The sequence below is a fragment of the Notothenia rossii genome, assembly GCF_949606895.1.
Source record: "Notothenia rossii genome assembly, chromosome: 2".
NCBI lineage: Eukaryota > Metazoa > Chordata > Actinopteri > Perciformes > Nototheniidae > Notothenia > Notothenia rossii.
The window spans coordinates 9,625,779-9,650,194 of record NC_136904.1 but is presented as its reverse complement, the minus strand read 5'-3'; the positions used below and the strand labels follow the sequence as shown (position 1 = coordinate 9,650,194).

At 42.3% G+C, this 24,416-nt stretch overlaps 1 protein-coding gene and 2 long non-coding RNA genes across 7 annotated transcripts in view; 1 reads left to right on the top strand and 2 right to left on the bottom strand.

Annotated features, from left to right (window-relative positions):
* The window catches only part of LOC307029928 (uncharacterized protein), a 42,731-nt gene that overhangs the window by 15,153 nt on the left and 3,162 nt on the right, over window positions 1–24,416 (bottom strand). The window lies entirely within an intron of this gene.
* LOC307029933 lies at window positions 20,506–21,342 on the top strand. The gene is made up of 2 exons (XR_013805450.1): window positions 20,506–20,709; window positions 20,996–21,342. It is a non-coding gene; the product is annotated as an uncharacterized lncRNA (long non-coding RNA).
* Window positions 20,880–23,421, bottom strand: LOC307029931. 2 transcript variants are annotated; one of them, XR_013805447.1, is made up of 4 exons: window positions 22,954–23,421; window positions 22,246–22,555; window positions 21,637–21,735; window positions 20,880–21,452 (listed from the first exon to the last, which is right to left on the bottom strand). It is a non-coding gene; the product is annotated as an uncharacterized lncRNA (long non-coding RNA). The 2 variants fall into 2 exon arrangements; XR_013805448.1 differs by lacking the exon at window positions 22,954–23,421 and adding an exon at window positions 22,689–22,731.

The following is a 24,416-nucleotide window of genomic DNA, read 5'->3' as shown; positions in this document are numbered from 1 at the left end:
TAATATCATAGGTAATATACATGTTGCGCATGGAACATAGTCAAGTTAGCTACCTAGCTAGTAGCGACGAGTAGCGAGCACGTTAGTTAGCATTACATTACTTAGCCTTGTCATTTTTAGTAGCCTTACCATGAAGTTATTATTTTATTACATGAAGTAGCCTACACCAAAATGTTAAACAGTAAGAGTAGTCATCATGGTAAGTATTTCGTGAAACATTTGAAGAGTAGCCTACTGCGCCCTCTACCGGGTGCTAAGGAAGCAGTTCAGGGAGATTCGAAGGAAGGTAGGCAGGCAGGGAGCTTTGCATGACATTCTTCTGGACATGTGTCATTGTGATGACAGTGAGGGTGAGTCAATCTGTTTTTTGGAAAGACAGTAGTTGAGTGATTACTGAGAGAAAATTATTAAAAGAGATAATTATTCAGTGTTGTTACTTTAAAGTGTTGTTACTGACCTTTTTCTCTTTTATTTTCTTTACCTCACCTGTAACTGCTGAGACCCTGAGGAACATGCACACTGGACTGACCTGCTCTGGCAACCTGATTTCCACTGTACGTAATAGTATTTGGTTATGGTATATTATTTATATACATCAAAGGCACAATGCACCCCCCAGAGAGACACATGTATTGAGTGTGATATTTTGCATAGGTCATGTGAAATCATCTTTACATACTAGAAAAAACTGTAGGAACGGCAACTTGTTTTGAAGTTGAATTTTTAATATCCGTTAATAAAGTTGATCTGTTTTCTTTATTCTTCTCTCTTCCCAGCTCCATCCATGACCGTTCTCTGTTCCTGCAGGTCCTGCTTGCTAATAAATGCTTTATTTTTTTACACAGTTACAAATAAAGTCAATGTATTGTATGACATGAAGTTGTGCTTCATTCTGAGTCAATAATACATTCATTCTGCCTTCAACTGCAAAATGATTGTGGACTGCACCGACATCCATGTAGCTGCCCCCCAGTAAGATGAACCAAGCAAAGCTGACACTCAACATACAGCTGTGCTCTTAAGTTGACATGAAGAATTTGTGAAATATTGGTATTTATTTGGAAAAAATGACTGACGATGCAGAAAACTTTTTTTATTTAGGAACAGTGGTCAGGTGAAGCATTTATCACTACATATGTGTCACACTTAAAAGGCCAAACACACCTTGTTTACAACTCCCCAGTTGACAGCCATGACTCCGTCTAAATTGTACCCCCCAAGCACCCTCTTCATGAGGGACGCGCATGGAGTGGATGAAAGTCCCGACCTCAGCACAGCACCAAAATGGCTGGCTATCAACCTGCCCTGCCTGTGTAACTGCCTCTGAGTCTGCTGTCCTACGGTGGCTGTCTGGATGGCAGCTTGCTGGTCTCTGCTCAGTCGCATTGAGGCAAGAATTGCCTCAAGCCCCCGACCCCCATGCTCCTTCACCAGCTCCGGCACGTTGAAAATGGCCTGATGTTGAGGCTGCAGCTCTGGCTCAGGTGACAAAAGCCATGCCATGCCACGCTGCGCCCCTCAGTGCAGACCTGAACCAGTCTACTTCCTCAGTGGCGATGTCTCTGGCCAGTGGGTTGTATGTCTCCTCTTGCTGTTGGTAGAGTTGAGACACCGGCTGGACTACTTTTGAAGTGCCAGGCTTCCTCCACTGGCACTCAACTTCTGTGGAGCTGATCTGCCACATGGCAAATATTGCCAATGCTGCAGCGTGGCTGCATTTGTACATCCCCCGTGCACAACCACAGACAGCGCTCCGCATCGCGCCATCCTCTCCCATGTAGATCTGTACAAATAAAGTAAGTACCATGTTTGTTAACATGCTATAATAGATTGAATGAGCAATACAAGGATGGTCCAGATCTGGGGGTGGGAGGGTTTATTTTTCCATAGTTTTGTCCTCTTGTCTGATTGTTGTTATTGTTTGTTTTTTCTGAATTTTTTGTAATTTGTGTTGTATTGGTTGTGATTGTACATTGTATTTTTTTAAATGTGAATTACATTTTTGAAAAACATTTGATCAACAAAAAAGGATTTGGTCAGGATCTAGACTCAGTGTTTAGTTTATGAATTAATCAATGCTCTCTACATTAGGAAAACACATACCAGTGTACCAGAGGGAGTCACACACAGCTGTGCCTAGATAACCAAACAAATTGACAAGATAACCAAAATCCTTGAATCTACACACAGCAAATAAACTCAAATGACACAACGAGATGTAAAAAGGAGATCACACATATAGTCGATATAAAACTGGCCGCTTCAATCTGAAGAGCAACTAAAACAAAACACGGGAGTGTACCTTGTTCTTGTGAACACCAATGTTATCCACAGCATACACACCCGTATACATCACACCCGTTCTAGGTTCTGATTGGCTCTCTAGGTTGGCATTCTAGCTTCTGACTGGCTGTCCAGGTTGTCAATCACAGCCGTGGTTCATATTATGCTAGTCGACTCGTAACATCGCTAAACTTTTTTTCTTGATGGTTTTCTCAGTCAACTAATGCAATTGATAAAAGTAACATAAATTAACACAGCCCTGCACACTGCAGTCATTATATGCCGGGTCTGTGGTTCATCATCTTCTTTTTCTTTCTCCTCCTTATTGACTGACATTAACCTTAAACATTGCACTCATATTATTCACCGAAACCTTGTAAATGTTCACCTCGTTTTATACTTTTATTCTCATTCTGAAAGAATGAGGTGAAATGTGCCAACGTGACGGCCATCTTTGTGTTGGTGACGCGTATTGTGCGGGACCAGAGACATGTAGTTCACTGAGCGGCTTAACACAACAAAAATGTGTTACTTCACAGTTTTACGACACATTTTAATTTTTTTCACTTGCAAAATGTTCTTTTAAACTGACAAACATCATATGTGTCATTCGTGGCACAATTCAAACGGGATCAAAAGATACGTTTTCTCTCTCCATTGAATTCAATGTATAATTTTCCGCTTCCGGGGTCCCATGGAGGCTCCCGGAAGGGGAGGGACTTCGCCTCTCTTGTTTGAGACAAGCGAGTCCTGCGCAGACCTGCGCAGTTTCGATCAACGTCTTGCTCGTGCGTTGCATGATGGTTAGTCATTTTGTCCCACTTGCTCTGGAGGCTCGCTCACATGAGACGTTGAAATCTCGCGGGACAAAGACGCCCGCAGCCTTGAGAGCGAGGCGGCGCAGTTACTCTCCACGGGCTGCGGAGGCGAAATGCTTGATGGTTTTTACCCCGTGCTGCTGATGAAACTCTCCAATTGGCTCGGCAAAGTTGTTGTTTGGTGTCAGTTTTACGTCGCCACTTCCGTTTACATTTTTCATCATTGTTCCACTATGTTTATCATCATGAAATGAATATCTATATATGTTATACTATACTTGCACTGCTTACCGTTTTTATACTTTATATATCTTAGCATATTCATACACACTGTTCATACTGCTCACAGGCTGCTGTGTATATCTAGTGTATTCATACCCCTCACTGTTTATTCATCATTCACTTCATTCTATCTTTTATTCTGTGTACATTACTTTTCACTTTACTGCTTGTTGCACTCCTGGTTAGAAGCTAAACTGCATTTCGTTGTCTCAGTACCTGTAATCTGTGCAATAACAATAGAGTTGAATCTAATCTTGAGCAGGAACAAATGTATTTACTTAGTACATATCTGACATTAACAATTAAACACATGTGTGCATTCTTTATAAATGCAAACCGAGTCAAGCCGACTCCGGAGGTGGCGGTATGCACCTTAAAGTTGTTTGCAATCCGCCCCAAAAGTTTTTTTTGAGACCTCCCCCGGCTGCGATCGGAAATTCTCGTCTACTTTCGAGGCGAGCCGCAACGCGTCTCAAACAAGCCTACTAGGTTATGGCTAGAAAGGATCCGTCTTGTGTAAAACTCTCGCGAGAATTTGGCTGAATGTCACGTGGCTGAATGTTTACGTTTGGCAGGCAGCCTTTCAGTTACGATCGTTAACATCAGTTGGCCACAGCAAATAATGGTGAGAAGCTAAACTATCTATTAATTATGTCAATGGCAGGGAGTGTGATTATTGAAATAGGGTGTTAGCGGTCTTGTTGGTGTTCAAAGAAGAATGACAACACTGTAGATCACCAACACTATGGTTTATTTTTTATTCAAAGGCAAGTCAACGTTGTCGCAGTAAAAGTCCCAAGATAGCTCCTGGTGCAATAAAATGTTCCCTTGCAGTGTTTTACTATTAAGTCTGATGTTTCCCTATTAATATTGCTGCTGCATTAATGTGTATGTTGCATCATGTTACTGCTGAAGATGTGTTTCCGAGCCGCTCCGATTACAACGAGAGTTACAACGAGAACGTGACGTCATATTTACACTAGACGGATCCTTTCTAGCCATAACCGACCTAATAGAGAGGTGAAGTCCCTCCCCTTCCGGTGGGACTCATGGGACCTTATTTCGGAAACATTTGTATTGAAGTCAATGGAGAGAGAAAGATTATCTTTCGATGCCGTTTGAATTGTGCCACGAATTACACATATGATGTTTGTCAATCTTAAATAATAATTTCCATGTCAAAAAAAGTCACAGTTTGTCGTAAAACTGTTGAAATATAAGACTATGAAAAATACGCAGCTAGAAAGACTACAAATCCCAGAATCCCGGTCCCGCATGCTGGCTCTTACGGAACCGACTAACTGCCCGTTTGTGTATGTACAGCTCTCAACATGCCCAGACTTGTAGTGATTTTCACCTCTTTTAATACTTTTTGTCTCATTCTGAAAGAAAGGAGTGAAATATGTCAACGTGACGGCCGTCTTGGTGTATGGTGCGAGACGGGAAATGTAGTTCATTGAGCGGTTTCACACAAAAAAAAGTGTTTCACAGTTTTAGGACAAATTTAAAAAATGTTGACTTGTAAAATTATCTTTTAAATTGACAAACATCATATGTGTAATTCGTGTGACACAATTCAAACGGGATCGAAAGATAATCTTTCTCTCTCTATTGACTTCAATGCAAAACTTTTCCGAAATAAGGTCCTGTGGAACTCAACCGGAAGGGGAGGGACTTCGCCTCTCTATTTCGGAAAAATAATGTATTGAAGTCAATAGAGAGAGAAAACTTATCTTTCGATCCCGTTTGAATTGTGCCATGAATTACACATATGATGTTTGTCAATCTTAACAAAAAAGTCACAGTTTGTCGTAAAACTGTTGAAATATAAGACTATGAAAAATACGCAACTAGAAAGACTACAAATCCCAGAGTCGCGTAAGTGATGTATGTAACAATTGTTTTCCTCCACTAAGAGATAGCTAAAATCAGCGCCATATAGATATAATCTATCTGGCGCTGGCTAAGATAAGATAACTTTAACAAGATGCCTGTGTGCTTAGTACCAGGTTGTTATCATACCAGCAATGGGTCTTGCTCGTTCTTTCTCTTCCCGTCTGATGAAAGGACCAAGAGTGGCTGGATCAAGTTAGCTACCTAGCTAGTAGCTTGCACGTTAGTTAGCATTACAGCCTTGTTATTTTTATTAGACTTAATATGAAGTAACATCAAGTAACCCAACATGTTAAACAGTAAGAGCAGTAGTCATATTTCGTGAACCCTTTGAAGAGCACTGTCACCGGTGTGATCATTCTATAATACACAATTTAAGTCCGGGGGAGAAATGCTAACGCTAACGCTAGCATCGGCAATCGCCAATCTTTTTCTTCATGCTATCTGCACAAATGGTTGACATTAAACATTAAAAAGACCAGGCAGTTCAGAGAGAATCAAAGGAAGGCAGACAGGCAGCTTTGCATGACATTCTTCTGGACGTGTTTCATTGTGGTGATAGTGAGGGTAGCAATCGTTTTGTTGACAAGACAGTAGTGACGGCCATCTTGGTGACGTGTGTTGTTCTGCGAGACCAGAGATGTAGTTTATTGAGCGTTTCACACAAACAAATGTGTTACTTCACAGTTTTACGACACTTTTTTTTTTTTGACTTGCAAAATTATCTTTTAAATTGACAAACATCATATGTGTAATTCGTGGCACAATTCAAACGGGATCGAAAGATAATCTTTCTCTCTCCATTGACTTCAATACATAATTTTTCCGAAATAAGGTCCCATGGAGCTCCACCGGAAGGGGAGGGACTTCGCCACTCTATTATACATCCATGCTGCAGCCCCGAAGACTGCAGTTTACGGACCGCAGTCCTGGGATGCACTCCTAGGACCCTACCTTTTCGTGACACTGCCACCTAGCAAGTAGGAGACATGAATATCATAATGTGAAGTGCTTTTAAAGTTGTATTTGTTTAACATTAAAGGTCCAATGTCATGGCAATTTCTACTGATCATAATTCCATTGTTGAGGTATACTAAAATAGATTTATACTGTGCATTTTTCCAAACTCACATTGGTTTCTCATACAGCACCTCTGTAAAGTAGGTATTCACCAGTATTCACTGGGTGTTTCTCAATGTCGAGTAAAGCTGCTCCAGAGCCACTATTTCAAGCGTACTACGTCGAAGGACTGTTCCAATGTCCAGCATAGGCTACTTGGAATTCTACCGAGCCCGGCGTACGTCGTAGCGAGAAATTTTGATGCTGCACATGTGTAGACTCCACGGTCTTAAAATCCCCACAATGCTTTGCGCACGGACCAATTCCCCAAATATGTGGCGGAAAATGTAAGGCGGGGCCTCTCATATGACGCACACCTGCACACTTGCTCGCCTTTTCCACTCTTCGTTTTCCGAATGCCAGGAAGTATTAGTAATAGCTAGTGGATCGCCGGAGCTGTTAGATTAACATTAACATGCTTATTGTAGTTCTAAGTGCAATGCCTTGCGGCCTGCAGCACCATCCTTGATGGAGCATGTGGGCTGGACCTGTATTTTCCAGGAAAGGAGTGAGCAGAGGGTCGAGTTGTCAATTCTTGTTCTATTTTCTGTGACTACTAAAGAGACGCGCTACCATGGAAACCAAACAATGGTGTAGCTGTAATAACGTCAGAGTGGAAACAGTCCTGAGTAAATCTGATTTTGTCAGAAATCGGGAGAAATATGACCCCGGGAGGAAACCGGGAGAGGGCTATCGGGAGGGTTGGCAAGTATGCTCCCTGTTAGTTGAAAATGTACGCTAAAGGTCCTGGTGTGTGAGGAGCTCCGCGGATTGGTCCATTTTGGTTCCGGGAACTGCATGACATCATGTGGTTCCAAACAAACAAATGGAAAAAGAGAAATCTCCAACGAGGTGTTCTGGGTCAGCATAGACAGGTCTTTTCTGTGTTAGAGTTTTACTCGCTACAGGGTGTACTTTGAGGGTTTTTGACTCTGCAGACCGTTTACATGCAGAAAAACCTTCATACCTTTATAAAGGGATGGGTAATGACCAGAAGAGCACACAGTCCACACAGCCTGGGGAGGGCAGGAGGCAGTCACACAATCACAGTTTAGTGCTAGCTTTGTGTAATCTTATCTAGTATTTGACTTACATTAGAAAGTTTTAATGTTAAGTTTGATTTTGCATGTGAAAAGTGGAGGAGACTACGGTGGCCGTCAGGTGTACACGCGGAACAACGGCCAAAAACGCACACATAAGCAGGAAACACCTGCAAATAATGAAATGAAAAACAAACAAACCCCGAAAATAAACGCAACAGAAAAACGCTGCAAATACAAAAACGATATGCAAAGTCAAAAACACATAGCTACAAACCCAAAAACAAATGCAAAACATACCGGAAGTGCTCCAGGCCTCTAGGGGGCGCATTACGTGGAACAGATCGATGTCTGACCAGACATAGACATAGAACGAGTGATGGAAATTGAAGCCGGAGGAAAAAAAGTTGATTTAAGTGGACAAAGCCAATATATAAGAAGGTACGTTTTGTTTGATACATAGAGCGTCATATTAACGTAGCTAGCGAACCTAACTACTACACCAGCTGAGGAGAGGAGTGCTTCACGTGAAGAGAAGATAAAGTGAAGGAGGAACATTGTTAAAAGAGATGACAAATCAAGTGCAGGTAAATAACACGGGCCATAGTGAGTAATGCGGAAAAAGGACATTTGAAAAAAGAGAGAGAGAGAGAGAGAGAGAGAGAGAGAGAGAGAGAGAGAGAGAGAGAGAGAGAGAGAGAGAGAGAGAGAGACCGTAAACACCAAACTGCTTTATTGTTGACTCACCAATCAGGATGTAAGCACTAGAAGGAGGCTTCATGTAAGACATTTATAAAAACAACAATGGATATATGGACAGCAGCCAGAGGAAGAGGTAGAGGGAGGATAAGAGAGAGGGAGGATAAGAGAGAGAGAGAGGATAAGAGAGAGAGGGATTTTTATTTTTTTATTTTTCAAAACACTTTTATTCACAAAGCAAATAACCAAACAGACACATTGACACACATTGTCAGTTCAGACAACGACTGAAAATAAGATCCTCATTCTCCACAGAACACAAAGCATTTTTAAAGCACCAGATGGCCTCAAATTCTCCCACATTTTTTGTTAAGCAAAAGTAACCGTAGTCCGCTTTCAGTCTTGCTTTAACCATCCGCTTGAAAATCGAAACTGCATCGGTATCCAACGATTCCGCAACTTTATTCCTCCTGCTGAGGTAAATGGCCATTTTAGCCTGCCCCAACAAAAAATTCAAAAGCTGACTTTTGCACTTTTGCTTCTGACTGTACCTACAACCCAAAATGAACATTGTCTTAGAAAAAACCGCATTAAACAAAATCAACATCTGAGTGAGTAACTGAAAAAGACAAAGGAGTCGACCACATTCCGTAAAGCAATGAAAAATGGTTTCCCTCTGTTCACAGAAAGGACAGGCGTCAGACACTGTAGGGTTGATAACTGAAACAAACGCATTTACAGCTACTGCAGCGTGGAGAATCCTCCACTGGAGGTCCCCACCCCTCTTAGTCAGCGGAGGCTTGTAAAGCGCTCTCCACTCAGGCCTCTGAGCCTCAGTCAGGCCCTGGTGGGCTCTCCACCGGGTGTCCACTCGCTCCTGGAGTCTGCTCTGATTCAGCACCTTTGTCACCAAATAATTAAATGTTTTGTTGGACATGGTGCTAAACTTAAAATCAGTAACATTGTCCAACTTTAACAAAAAACCCTCACAACTGAGGTCAGGAAAACATTGCATCTCTGGAAAAGAGTCATTGTCATTTGGAGACTTCAGTCCGTTACAGTGAGCAGCGATCAGCGCCAGCTCTGATTGGCTGAGCTGCTGTTTCCAGCTCTGCAGCAGGAGGCTGACCACCCGGACTGACCTTTGGCTCAGACGTGAGGCCAGGCCTGCAGCGTTGTCCAGACGGAGGCTACACACCTCCACCACCTGGCCCAGCGTGAGGATCCTCTCCTCACAGAGTCTCTGTTGTAGAGAAGGCCCTACTCCACACACAAACCGAGATCCACGGACCACCGGCTCTCTGAGGAGCCAGAACAGTGAGCCACAGCACTCTGGTCTCTCTTTTTTGAGTAGTCCCCACACCTTGAAGAGACCTCCATAGAAACCCGAGAGATTGCTCAGGCGTAATCCTTTTAGGTCCATTAGGAACAGCAACTCAGCCAGACCCAGCCCACCACAGCGTTCCAATAAGGCCCGAGCTACGGGTCTCCAGACCAGGTCAGCAGGTCCAGTCAGGAACCTTTGGACGAACCGGAGCCTGAAAGCAGCCCCTCTGCTTGCCAGGTGAACCAGGCTATGTCCCCCCTCCTCCTTTGGCAGGAACAGGACGCTCTAAAGGACCCAGTGCATGCGGTCCCAGAAGAAGTCCACCATGAGAGCCTGCACCCTGGACAGCAGGTTTACGGGTGGGTCGGTGCATGCCAGCCGGTGAGCCAGCATGGAGGAAACAAGGTTGTTTAAAATAAGGATACGCTCTTTAAAAGAAAGTTTGGGCAGGATCCACTTCCACTTCTTTAACCGGCCTTCCACTTTCTCTATAAGCCCGTCCCAGTTTTTCAAACAAAACGTGTCATCACCAAGATAAACACCCAGGTACTTTACCCCTGCCCTTTTCCAACCAAGGCCCCCAGGTAAGAACAAGCTGTCAATACTGCCCTCTCCTACTGCTAAGGCCTCACTTTTCCCCCAGTTGACTCGAGCAGCTGAGATTTTGCAAAAATTGCTCAGTTTCAGTTAAAACATTGATGTCATCTTGTTTTTTAACAAAGACCATTATGTCATCCGCATACGCAGACAATTTAAAAACATCCCTACAGCCAGGAAAAGAGAAACCCTGTAACTTTGAACTTAACCGGTGTAAAAAGGGCTCTATGGCCAGGGAGTAGAGCATCCCGGACAAAGAGCAGCCCTGTCGGACTCCTCTCTGAGCTTCAAAAGGAGCACACAAACTACCGTTTATCTTCAGTACACTCTCAATGTCTCTGTACAAGACCTGGATCTTGGCTATGAGACCAGAGCTGAACCCAAAAGCTTCCAGCGTCTGCCACAAGTACTGGTGTTCAACTCGGTCAAAAGCCTTTTCTTGGTCTAGAGAAATCAGACCAAGCTCACAGCCCAATGAACCGGAGAGGTCCAAAACATCTCAAATTAGAGTCACGTTGTCAGTTATCAACCTGCCGGGTACACAGTATGTCTGGTCTACGTGAATGACATGCTCCATCACTTTTCTCAGCCTCGTCGCTAACACTTTGGAAAGCAGCTTGTAGTCGGTACAGAGTAGAGACACAGGACGCCAGTTCTTAATCTCCTGCAGGTCTCCTTTCTTAGGGAGGAGAGTGAGCACAGCTCTCCTGTAACTCAGAGGCAACCTCCCGTTACTTAGACTGTCTCTGAGCACACTCAGCAGTTCGTCACCTATAACCGGCCAGAGAGCCTTATAGAAGTCTGCAGGCAGGCCGTCTATGCCAGGAGCCTTCCCACTCTGCATGCTCTGCAGGGCCTCCTGCAGCTCCTGGGCAGAGAGCTCCACCTCCAGCTCAGCATGGTCCTCCTCAGGGACGTTAGGAAGGCCCTCATAGAACGACTGCGCCACCTCTGGCTCGGCCTGGAACTCTGTTTTGTAGAGCTCTTTGTAGAACTCCACAGCACACTGACGAATGTCGGCGGACTCCTGAAGCAGCTGCCCAGCATTGGATCGCAGGGAGTGCATCAGCCTCCTCTGACCATTCTTACGCTCTAGACCAGTGGTCGCCAACCAGTCGATCGCGATCGAGTGTGGTGCGGGTAGATCGCGGACCGTTAAAAAAAAAAGTAACAAAAGAAAGAAAAATAAAATAAAAATAATAATGTTTGAAAAATACGTTTTTAGATGTAAACCTATCATCCATCACCCCGTTAGCAGGTGCCACTTGATTGACGTATATTTGAGACACCTCAATAATATAATACATTAACCGTGCTTTACGTGAACCTCATCATGACACAAGAGACGACGGCAGGACTATAATTTCCCATGTTCAGTGAACGCAACAGAGGCAACACACCAGACCAATCAGAGAGTTGCATGGAAATACACGTGTGCTTGTGTCATTCAATCTCGGCTCTGTGTGTGTGTGGCGATAGCGCATTTAGTGTGATAGAGAGGGAGTGATGGAGAGAGGGAGTGAGGGAGAGAGAGGGACCGGTGCTAGCGGGGACCGTGATGTTAGCATCTGGTTAGCTAGCTGCACTAACGGACATAAGGAGCTGTTTCCACAACAAGCTGGAAGAGAGTCCTTTCCTGTCAGACTGAGGGGCTCAGGTGAGCTAAAGGACTCTCTGAGTGTTTATAACAGTTTTGTCACAAATTATTCAAAGGATTATTTCCGCGGCACACCTTCATATGATCATTATAGTTATACAAACAATAAGAAAATAAATGAAAAACAGCTATGAAATAGCCTACTATATGGCAGTAAAACAAGAATACAGTTTAATGTGATTTGTAAAATATCCATAAAGAAAAAGAAAATCCGTTTAAAGTTCTGTTTCATATGGGTGCTGAGAGAGGTATCCATAGATCTCTTCATGTTGCTCTCAAAGTGCACCAGATTGATGCTTTCAACTTCAATATTTTAAAAAAAATCTTCCCGGGGGAGCATCCCCCCGGACCCCCCTTGAGGAGGTGAGGTGAGGTCCGCCACCCAATAGCACTTTACCCCTGCCTATATGCCGTGAGCTGATTATGGAGCCTTCATTGTAACAGTAATTCAGATGCAATTAGCCTATATAAAAGGCCTCAAATTGGAAGCATTGTCTGGGCCGTCTTTTTCACTCAATTCTGCAATAGGTAGATCTCGCCTTTCACCTAGGCCGAGGTCGGTGATCTTGGGCTTAAAAAGGTTGGTGACCACTGCTCTAGACCAAAGAAAAAGTGAGAGGGAGCATCCATTTTCACGATGTTCTGAAACCGGGATCGGACCAGAGCACCCTGAGCAGAAAACCCCAGCAGGTCAGACAGAGCTGAGTTTTTACTTTTGAAAACTTCAACATGTTCTCGCTCTCTTGTGGAGTCTGCCAATCCCTGCAGCTCCACCACTTCTCTCTCCAGAGCTCTCAGAGATCTAGCCATGTCCTTTGTGACATTGAAAGTGTACTGTAGGTAAAGCTGCTTGATCTTCACTTTACCTACACCCCACCACTGCTGAAGAGAATTGTACTCACTCTTAGATAAGCGGTAGTTTTCCCAAAAGAATGAAAAAACATTTTTAAAATGGTTGTCGGCCAACAGAGAAGCATTAAAGTGCCAATACGCACTATTACACTTAACATGATTAATAAAAACTGAGACTTGTACGAGGGAATGGTCAGAGAATCCCACTGGACTGATGGAGCAGCTTCTGCTTACATTAATGTGATGATTAAAAACATAGACACGATCCAGCCTAGCCAGAGACAACAGGTCATCCCTAGAGTGCACCCACGTGTACTGCCGCTGGCCCGGGTGGAAGTGCCTCCAAACATCACACAGCTCAAAGCTTTCTGTTAATCTTATTAAGGCACTCTTCGAGGCAGCATGCGGTTCCTGGTGGTTCCTATCCAGCACAGGGTTCTCTGTACAGTTGAAGTCACCCCCCAGGAACAGATACTCCTCACTATCACAGGTGCTAAGAGTGTGTTTCAGTTTCTCAAAAAAAAAAAGCCTCTCTGCGCCCACACTGGGAGCATAAATATTTATAAAACATATTTTAACTTTTTCAAATTCAGCATTTATTTTGAGCAAGTGTCCTGGGGTGACCTCATCGACCGTACAGGAGAAGGGTGTAAAGCCCCTCGCAAAGAGAATGGCAACCCCTCCACTATTGCTGCGCTTATGGCTGAAGAAGCCCTCCCCCCCCCCATTCCCTCCTCCAGTCACTCTCGTTCTCAGCAGTACTGTGAGTTTCCTGGAGAAACGTCACATTTAAACTCTTTTTTCCTAATAAAGTAAATAAAAGTGCTCTCTTAGCATCCCCTCGAGCACCGTTAATGTTTAAAGAGCCCATCTTTATGTCACTCATTATGAAATTATAGTTGCATCCTAACAAAATCAAAAACCTGGCTGAAGAAAAAAATAAAATAAAACCAAGATGTACTTATTCATCTTTCTTTGCAGTTTCCTCTCTAATCCTCTGAAGTATCTTCTTTAACCGAGCCTTCTCTGGGCCGCTGAAGAAAGGTTCCCCTAAGGCTTCTTTGCGCCGTATGAGAACCCTGGCAGAATTGTGAAAGATCTGCAAATCAGTAAAAAAAATCATCTAATTTCACCCCCCTCCACCCCTTAGTTTCCACCAGAAAGGATCTGATCCTCTGGAAAGAGTACTCCTCTCCCTTTGCTAACTCAACGATGTCAAAGAATGACTCACTGTCATTGTCCTCTGAGTCCTCTGAGACTCCCTCTGGCTGAGAGGAGGAACACAGCGACTCCCTTTTTGACACCTTCCCTTTTTGAGCCACACTTCCTTTGCTCACTTGTTCGTTTTTCCTTTTCACAGGTAACCTTAGCAAATCCTCATCCATTACCACATCCTCCAGAACAGACTCAGCCACTCTGGCTGCAGTGTGCTCACTATCTGCTTTCTGTGTGACCTGAGTGTCTGTGTGTGTGATACTGTGTGTACCGGCTGCCTGTGTGCTTTCTACGCGTGAAACCGTTGGCTCTGCCACGGACCGACTGACCTGCGGTTCCGCCGCGGGCGCGGGCCCGGCCGTGGACAAAGCAACCGGCAGCACCTTTCGCCCGGCCGTGGACAAAAGGACCTGCAGCGGCTCCGGCGGCAAGGACCCCAGCACCGGCGGCCCGGCCGTGGACAAGGCAACCGGTAGCGGCTCCGCCGTCGCGGACACCACGGGTGCGTCACCCGCCCTCTCCGGGCACGCGCGGATCAGGTGTCCTGCCGCTCCACAACCATAACATCTCAAAATGTCAGACGTAACATGGACAGTATACACAAAATCATCAATTTTAAACTTGAGAGCCAGATTAAGTTCCCCTTCATCCTTCTTCAGGACCATAAGCACCTGTCTCCTAAAAGACACAACGTGCTTGAGGTGCGGGGATTTACAGCGGGGATCAACTTAATGGGAGACGCAAGCTACCCGTGTCGAGCCAGCTCTCTTCTTCTTCTTCTTCTTCTTCTTCTTCTTCTTCTTCTTCTTCTTCTTCTTCTTCTTCTTCTTTTCTTTAATGGCGAATCGCTTTCACTTGGAGTATATATCGCCACCTACTGTTGAGTTATTAAATGTTCATATTAAATCCTTGTCCTCAGACCAGTGCTTTTGAGGAATTTGAAGATCAGCTTGTTTGCTTCATTTCTTGATTTACTTTCATATATTGCCTTGAAATCCATGTCCTTGATGTTGAGTTGTTCCAGTGCAGTTTTCAGAATGAATCTTTGTCTGTTATAATCCGGGCAGCTAAAAAATACATGATGTATTGTCTCTGGTTGTTGGCAACCATCCCAATTGCCATTTGGATGTTTTCCAATCAGATGCAGTGATGAGTTTAGTCCAGAGTGTCCCAATTTTATCCTGCTGTTAATGCTCTGTTCTCTTCTACTACTCCCCCACGTGCTTCCTGTTCCTACTTCCCTTTGTATCTGATATAAATGTCTTCCTTTGGTGTTACTGTCCCATAGTTTTTGCCATTGTTGCTTGATAACCACTTTTGTAAAAGATTTGACTTCTGCTCTACTGATGGGTACCATAATATCAATCTGGTTTGCTTTCAAACCACATTTTGCCAGTTGATCCACTACTTGCTTCCCTCTAATACCCACATGCGCTGGAACCCACACAAATTGAACAACAATTCCCAGATGAACTAACCTAAACATGATGTGTAAAATTTCATGTAAAATATCCTGACGACATTCTGAAGGGAAGTTGTTTATACTCTCCAGAGCTGCACTGGAGTCAGAGCAAATGACCACTCGCATTGGCTGTATTTCCTCTACCCACTGAAGTGCTAGAGAGATAGCCATCATCTCTACTGTATATACTGCAATGTGATCACTTGTACGCTTTCCCACTTTGACTTTTAACTCAGGAACATAAAATGCACAACTAGTTAGACCATTTTCTGGATTTTTGGATCCATCAGTAAATATTTTTATAAACTGCCCATATTGTTTATCTAGAACAGTGTTCACATAAGCCTGTACATTGAATTTGTTTTTCATTGAATGTACCCGTTTCAAGAGTGATAAATCCACTATAGGTTGAGGTAGCAACCATGGTGGAACAGCTGATAACAACACCGTCGGACTAATATTCCATTCTTTAACTTTGAATTCCTTACATATTTCCGAAACACAAAAACAAAAACTTTCTTTTTTTATTTTGTTACTTTCCCAACTTGTTTGTACAGTTTGTTTAGTAGGGTGAGTATCTTTATGACCCTGTAGATTTGCCCAGTAATTAACAATTAACTGTTTTCTCCTCAAAGAAATAGGTACTTCTCCGACCTCTACCTGAAGTGCCGACACTGGTGTAGATCTGACTGCCCCACAGCATATCCTTAGTGCTTGTGCCTGGACTCTATCTAATTTTTGAAGAGAAGAGTATGCAGCTGAACCATACACTATTAGTCCATATTCTATGGCTGATCTTATTAAGGCTGTGTATACGTTCCTCAAAGCAGCTTTATCAGCCCCCCACTTAGTGCCTGCCAAGCACCTCATAACATTTAAAACCCTTTTACATTTATCTACGACTTTATCAATGTGAGTTCTCCATGTGACTCTCTCGTCCAACCATATTCCCAGAAATTTAAATGTCTTCACTTTCTTTAGATCTTGTCCATAAAGTTTTAACCTAACCTCCTCACCTATCCTTTTCCTCGTAAAAAATAAAGTTTCAGTTTTTTCCACCGACAATCTAAACCCCCATGTCAGAGACCAGCTTTCAATTTCCGTAATGGCTTCCTGAATCTTAGCTACAATATATTTTACATTTCTGCCCCTTTTCCAAATAGCTCCATCATCTGCAAAAAGTGACTTACCAATATCAGATCCTACTTGTGTATATATATCATTGATCATGATAGAAAATAAAAGAGGACTGATGACACTCCCCTGCGGGGTTCCATTTTCAACTTCATGCCTGCGAGAATATGACTTGCCAACTCGGACTCTGATGGCACGGCCAAACAAAAAATCCATAATCCAATTATATACATTACCTCCCAGACCCATAATGTCCAGTTTTATTAATAAACCTTCCTTCCACATCATATCGTAAGCTTTTTCCACATCAAAGAATACAGCTACAACACACTCCTTATTCGCTTGGGCTTTCCTGACTTCAGACTCCAGGCACAGCAGTGGATCTAAAGTACTCCGCCCTCTTCTAAACCCACTCTGATAAGGAGTCATTAGTTCATTTTTCTCAATGTAGTATGTTAGCCTTTCTGTTATCATTCTTTCCATAACTTTACACAAGTGTGATGTCTATAACTGCCTGGACTGGTTGGATCTTTCCCAGGTTTCCTAATAGGAATAATGACAGACTCTTTCCATATTATTGGCAGCTTCCCTTTCTCCCAGATCTTATTGTACATCTCCAGCAGCTTTCCTAATGCAAAATCACTTAATTTGGTCAACATTATATAACATACATTATCTTTCCCAGGAGCAGTCATTTTACACTTACTTAATGCTCTTCTCAACTCTTGAATAGAGAAAGGTATATTTACAACACTCTGCGACGAATGTCTTTCTTCATATACATTTGGATGTTCATCTAACACTTCCTGCCTCCGGATCTTACCTTCTTCTGTCAAATTTTCCGAAGAATGAACTTTGACAAAATGTTCAGCTAGAATTTCTGCCTTCTCCAAAGCACCAGTGGCAACTTCCCCTCCAATCTCTAATACTGGCAGGTTACTCTGATGTCTTATTCCCCTCATCTTCTTAATCATTCCCCATACTTTATCTAATGGTGTAGTTCTCCCAATACTTGAACAGAATCCTCTCCAACACTCCCTTTTTGCTCTTTTAACAATGTTCCTTACCTGAGCCTGTGCCTTTTTATATTCTAATAAATTATGTAATGAATGTGTCTTTCTTAGCTTTCCAAACAGCCTGATTTTGTTTCGGATTGCATCATTACAGTCTTTGTTCCACCACGGTACCATCTTAACACATTTACCAAGTTTCCCAGTTTTATTCCCAATAGTTTGATTAGCGCTTTTAATTATATTTGAAGTAAATTGCTGATTTATTTCATCAATACTTTCTGCCATATCAATCTGATCCAATTCATTATCGCACAATTTAGCAAACATCTCCCAATTTGCTTTCGAAAAAGTCCATCTCATGATACCGTCTAGCTCAACCACATGATTTATATCAAACTTGATTATAATCGGAAGATGATCACTCCCAATACTGTTATTTGCCAATACTTCCCAACTGCTACCAGAAGCTAATTCACTTGTTACAAGAGTTAGGTCGATCGCAGACTCTGTTCCATCTCTAAAATTGATCCTTGTACCTTGCCCATTATTTAAACAAATTAATTCCTTTGCCTCCATTAAATCCTCCACCACCTGTCCGTTGTAATCTGTTGATCTCCCTCCCCACATTGTATTATGTGCATTAAAATCACCACACCATATTATTTCATTTCCTTGGCAAAGACTGTCTAATTCCTCTATTTTGAGTTTATTACATGGATTATAAAAAATCAGGACACTAATTTTCCTTTTATTAATCCAAACTTCTACACCCACTATTTCTAAATCCTGACTGTACTTAAAAGTTAGCTTACTATAAGACATGACTTCTCTGATAAAGATTGCACATCCCCCTCCCTGGCCATCATTTCTATCTTGTCTTATAGCAGTATATCCCCCAATTATGAAGTCCAAATGAGTCTTCAGCCATGTTTCTTGAATACAAATAACGTCTGGTTTTTCTTTTAACTGATATATATATATATAGGTCTTGAATTCTTGTCCATTTGCAATAGGGCTTCTAGCATTCCATTGCAGAATGAGAAAAACCATTCATCTACTCAATCTGTGAATCATCATTATTGGTGGTTAGCATTTCATGTATCATTTCAACGGTTATATCCTTTATCCCCAAAAATTCACCTGCTGCCTCCACTATTGTCTTCAGTCTTGACCTCTTTTTTGTCTGTTGTAAAGCAACATTCACCACTTTTCCAATAAAGGCCACAAACTTGTACTTATTAACAATCAATGCATCCTCTCCTATCACACACTTATGTGAACACTTTGTGGAGCTTTCCTTTGCCTGTGGGAGTTTGGGAAAATCTTTTGAAGAGAACATACTTGATGCTACTTGGGATTTCCTAGCTATGTTTAGTGAAGCCTTTTCTGTTGCTTCAGCATATGAGACTTTATTTTGCACTTTGTACCTCTGCACCTCCTTGGCCTTTTTCTGCACTTCACAGCCCTGATACGCAGCACTATGTTCCCCTCCACAGTTACAACATTTCACCTTAGCACCTGCAGTACAACTACCATATTCATGTTCCCCCGCACATGTTGGACACCTGGGCTTAGTTGCTTTGCACTTGTCTGCCACCTGCCCAAACCTTTGGCACTTAAAGCACCGCAGAGGTTTAGGGATGAATTCTCTTACTGGAAAGCTCATGCAACCGATCATTATCTTCTGTTGTATTTTTTCTTCAAACTGAAGAAGAACAGACAAACTATCCACTATCTTACCTTGATACCTAGTAGGAAAACGCTTTACTACAGTCACTTTCCCCCCTTTAATTTCCTTCTTGAGTTCTTCTATGCCGATTTCTATGGGAACTCCACTGATAACTCCAAGTATTTTCCGATTTGCTCCAGGAACATGGCATTTAATTCGAACTTCATTCAGGGTCTTCATTTTCAGTAACTTTTCCTGTTGTCTTGCATTAATCAACTAAACCAACATCCGTCCTTTGCTCAGAAATCTTGCTTGTTTTATCGATCCAATTTCTTTGTGAATTGCTTTAGTCAGGGCCACTGGATGTAGCTTAGCTGCGGATTGCTCACCAAACTCCACAATCACTTTCCACTCTTCATTCTCAATCCTTTTCTTTACTCTCTTCAATTCATTCTGTGAATCAGATTCACTAAGACTGTCACTTGACATGTCTATCTTCTTTCTTGAAGTCTTTTTCCTTACTTCATTCCATCCTCCTTCAGATGCACTTTCCATATCCTCCTCTCCAGGACTAAAAGAAGCCATTCCACCAGCTGCTCTCAATCTCGCACTCACTTCAACGTTCACTCCTATCTCCGTCTACTCAGTCTCAGCACGTGTCCAAGGGATCTCCACGATCCTGCCCTGGTCTGGTCAAAGACAGGAGCCAGCTCTCTCTCCAACAACTCGTTTTTCAGAAACGGGGGTACATTAGAGATGATTACTTTTTTAGCTGGAGTGACAAGGGGTAGCACGGGTAACAGCGTCCCTTTAATCACTAGCCCGCTCTCCACCAGCTGGTTAGCTTTCTCCGTGCAGTCTAAAAAAATAACCACTGCACTGTTCATGCGGGAGGCAGATTTAACTCTGCCATATCCCACCACAGCCCCCACAGCCAGACCACACTCCTCCACCGACAGGTGGAGAGAGCTTGATGGCGTGTTGGCGAGTCAGCTTCTCTAAACCAGCGCAGCTGCCACGGAACGACACAGACTGTGGCACTGAAAACGGCACAATGACCGCCATCCAGTGTGCTTTAAGATCAAGACACACTGACAATTTAGCTGGGGCTGCCAGCCACATGTATGGCTCTTCAACAGCAAATCAAAGAATTGAAAGCTGGTGGTCGTACTTCAGAAGACAGAGGTGTGGTGCTTCTTTATTTTATTTGTTTTACATCCTTTACAACTAAACTCTGCACCATTTATGTGGTTGCTGATTTCCTTTTAATGTAATTGATCGGAATCATCAGCTAAGACACTGATTACCCCTTTATATCTCTCTCTGTTCCTCAATAAAGTTTACTGTTATTTGATGAATGTGTTTTATATTTATTTTGAATTCCATCCCATGGAAATCATCAATGTATAAAAAAAAGCTCTCATTTGAATCTGTTTCTTCAGGTCTCAATTTTGGATGGATCTCATGAATGACCTGAGAGAAAGACATCATTTCAGTGGCAGTCATGCGCACATGCCTAGTGCAGTTTGTCTTCATGGGTGTGCTCCAGAGGGGCCTTGACGAATGCAGGGAAAAGTGGAACACGCATATTACCAGACCTCTCGTTGTTCATCTGGGAAACCAGATGTCATGTACAACCTGCCACACAGGTTTGTTTCTATCAATTAAACATATTTCTTAATTTTTGTTCAGATTTATTTTTAGTCTGCCTAAAATTCAAAGAAAGAATCAGTTGCCCCAAAGTACTTTTTTCCCTATAAATTAAGATTGTGTCATAATCTGTTCACCTCATGTCAGTTATTACTCAAATAATGTCTACTTTTATGTGACAGTAACGTTTTTAATATTCAAAGAAGTTCAACAACAAAACAATATTTTAAGAACAATTTTGTACATGTGAATAATAAACTGTTTGTGTGCATATTTCACATCCAGGTACGGTGGAACTGACCGTGTGTTCCCAGTCCCACAAGACGACTTGGGTCAGTTTGTTCTGGACTCGACCAACAGTCCATGTGGAGACGACCACTTCCAGGAACAATTTGAGAACCTTCAAAGAACGAGTGGTCTAATGCAACCCTTGACCTGGGAGTCCTGTGTTGCGAACCATATAAACATGAAGAACATGGCTAATTTGTAAATTGTAAGCCCAGCTTTCAATAAAGTCCAAAACCAGGCGAATTTTGGATTCCAAAGTCCATGTTGCTTTCAAACTGTTCGTAGGTGCTTGACATCGGTATTTCAATTGTGTTTGAGCAGGTTCTGCAGATTGGAAAGCGAGATGTCCGCTGAAAAATCAATTGGGGTCTCGGCTGAATTCCAGACGGTGACAGGGTGTTTAATCCTGTTGAGAACATCAGGATGTCTCTGAGGAGGAGTCCTGTTCGTTTTTCTATGAAGAAAAAATAAATTAAAAAAATAACGTTTTATTTTTTAAATATCAAGATTGATATCAGACGCTGGTTTAGGGTGCCTGAGAGGTCTGATAAAGGTAAATGAAAAATATATTCAAACTAGTGTTAAAACATAGTGCTTCTTGTGGCACAAAATAATATGTTGACAACGTTTTATTTTACCCTGGCAAACTGTTGTCCATTCTTGGAGTGCTCTCTATTGGAACGGCAAATGTACACGAGCCACATCGTCCTCTTCACTTGAAGTTGTTCCAGTGTAACCTAAGAAAATACAAGTGTCATGATTAATAATATAAAAATAAGTGTTCCCCTCCGTTTGTACCTATCATAAAATGTTGGTTTGAGTCCTGAATTATTTTATTGACATCAATGAGAAAGGATTACATCGAAACACAACATTTTTGTGAAATGTACATTATATTGTTGACCGTCCTTTTCCCTCTCATATTAGGATTTACATTGGGGCACAACAAACCAACATTGTTGTGAGAAAAAAGGTTAATTTAGAATTACAATCCTTAAGAGGGAATTTATATTTAGTTTGAACAGAAGGAACGTTTGGAAGCTTTTGTTGATACTTAAATTCCATTTCTTCTGCCACTATTCATAAAACACCATTTGACCTCATAAGTTCAACCACGAAGAGAAAGGAATGATGGGTGGAATGAATTGTGTTAAGAAATATAGACAGACCAACTGTTATGTTTACATTTGAATTATTATACAGTTAAGTGCTTTAAACAAGGGGGAATATATGTCAGAAGCACTTACAACTGTTTTCAAAGTCTACATCAGTACAGATGTACAACGCAATCCGTTGGTAGGGCTTTCCACTGGTCTTTTTGTACATCTCCACTGTGAAAGGGATGTCCGTTCCGGGTATATTTGTAATCTCCCTCGCATCAGGGTACAACAAAACATGGGCACCATCTTCCACGACCTGTTTAAAAGCTTTCTGATTTTTTATGGCAGCAGCCAACAGTTCTTGACATGACCATTGAGGTTCAACATTAAGGCGGAGTAACCTCCCTCTCACAGGTCTAAGGAAGCCATCTATCATCTTCATTACTCCAACAGAAATCTGCAAAAGACAATAACATGCAAATGAATAAAAACATTTTGAAAATGAATAAGCTAAAGTCTTCGACATTATATGAGAGTGTGGTGACAAGATGTGAATTACAGATGTATTCATAATAGAAAACGTTGCATACCTTCACTATTTTCTGTTTCTTTTCCTAGATAAGGACACTACAGCTGAGCTTTCTGCTACAAAAAAACACAGGAATAAAACATTAAATACTCATCATTATGTGCAATAGGAGTCTCATCCTCAATCCCTTCAGTGGAACATCTTAGAGCACATTCAACAGTAGGTAAGCCACATAGTTTAGAGATGTATTTGTATAATAACAGAATTCAAACTTTTAAACCAAGTTTTCTATAAATACATATTTTTCGGTAATAAAACCTATTTACCTGCACTGGTGCTAGGCTGTGCACTAGTGGTGGGCATCTCCTCAGAGACTTTGTCAGCCATATCCTTTAGTAACGTGATGTCTCTGCCACAGACACTACAAAAGCCATGGGGAGCTGTCACGCTGGACCCACAGAATGGACAGTACATCTGTGGAGGAATAAAATGTAGGACAGCTAGGTTAAGTCAAAAAGAGTGGATATTTTTCGGCTACCTAAATATTATAATCGTATTAAAGAAGGGTTGTCTTATTAATTCATTTAAAGTGGACCTATCATGCTATATTTGAACAATATATTGTAGGGCCATACCTATACAAAGTATATAAATATAGTTGTTTTTTTCAAAATACCAAACAGATCCTGCATTTAGCCATGCCTCATTTCGCTCTTTCCAGCCCTGTTTTTGCAAGGGCTGATTCTTTGACGTAGCTTTAATGCAAATGAGCTGCAGCTGACCACGCCCCCCTGCAGGAGAGGTGAGCGTGCTTTGAGATCAGCTGCTGAGCTGTCAGAAGAGGGGGAGAAAAAGAGAGCCTCCGTCCTCCGTGTTTTATTCTTATATATGATTATATAGAGTCGTTATTCATTTGTTTTAAAGCTCAATAAATAACAAAGAAGACCTCTGACCGGCACTTTTCAAATTTTGTCCGGAACATTTAAACTTTAACGGACATGTTGACCGGCGAAAAAAATCGAACTGAAACTCTGCTGCACTCTGCTCGTTCCTTTGGAAGAGACGGAGAGGTGGTGTTTGTCATCTGCTGTTGGACTACCGGAGAGAATTACAGCAGCAGGAGTAAACGCTTGCCTCGGGGAGGGACAAAAGAGCCACAGCGGAGGATAAACAGAAGACCAACCATGCGCGGGAAGTCTTTTTCACTGCTTTTGTGGCAGGACTACAGCGCCACTTACAGGCCTGGCATATGTACTACAGCGTCTCCGGCACTTTCGAGCGGCTGTCACTACCCGATCTGCAGTGCGCAGGTGCGAGATGGTCCGCCATATTGGAGAACTCCGGACGGCAACCCAAGAAGGACACTTGACACAGTGGCTTATTATTGACAACTCTTTTTATTGGGTTCTTTTATTCGGGGTTAAGTACATTGTCAGAATAAGTGAGAAATGGATTTAACTTCTGTTAGACAGCCATATGCCATACATTTTTGCATACATTCACAGTAAATATGTACTCAGTATGATAGCTGTCTAACAGAAGTTAAATTCATTTCTCACTTATTCTGACAATGTACTTAACCCCAAATAAAAGAAGAAGCAGAAGAGTTGTTAAATAATAGTGAAGTCACGTTGTAATAACAATGACTCATCTCTCTCAAGTTTTATTTTTCAGCTTTGCCAAAAGCCATTGTATCAAGTGTCCTTCTTGGGTTGCCGTCCGGAGTTCTCCAATATGGCGGACCATCTCGCACATGCGCACTGCAGATCGGGTAGGCAGATTCGGGTAG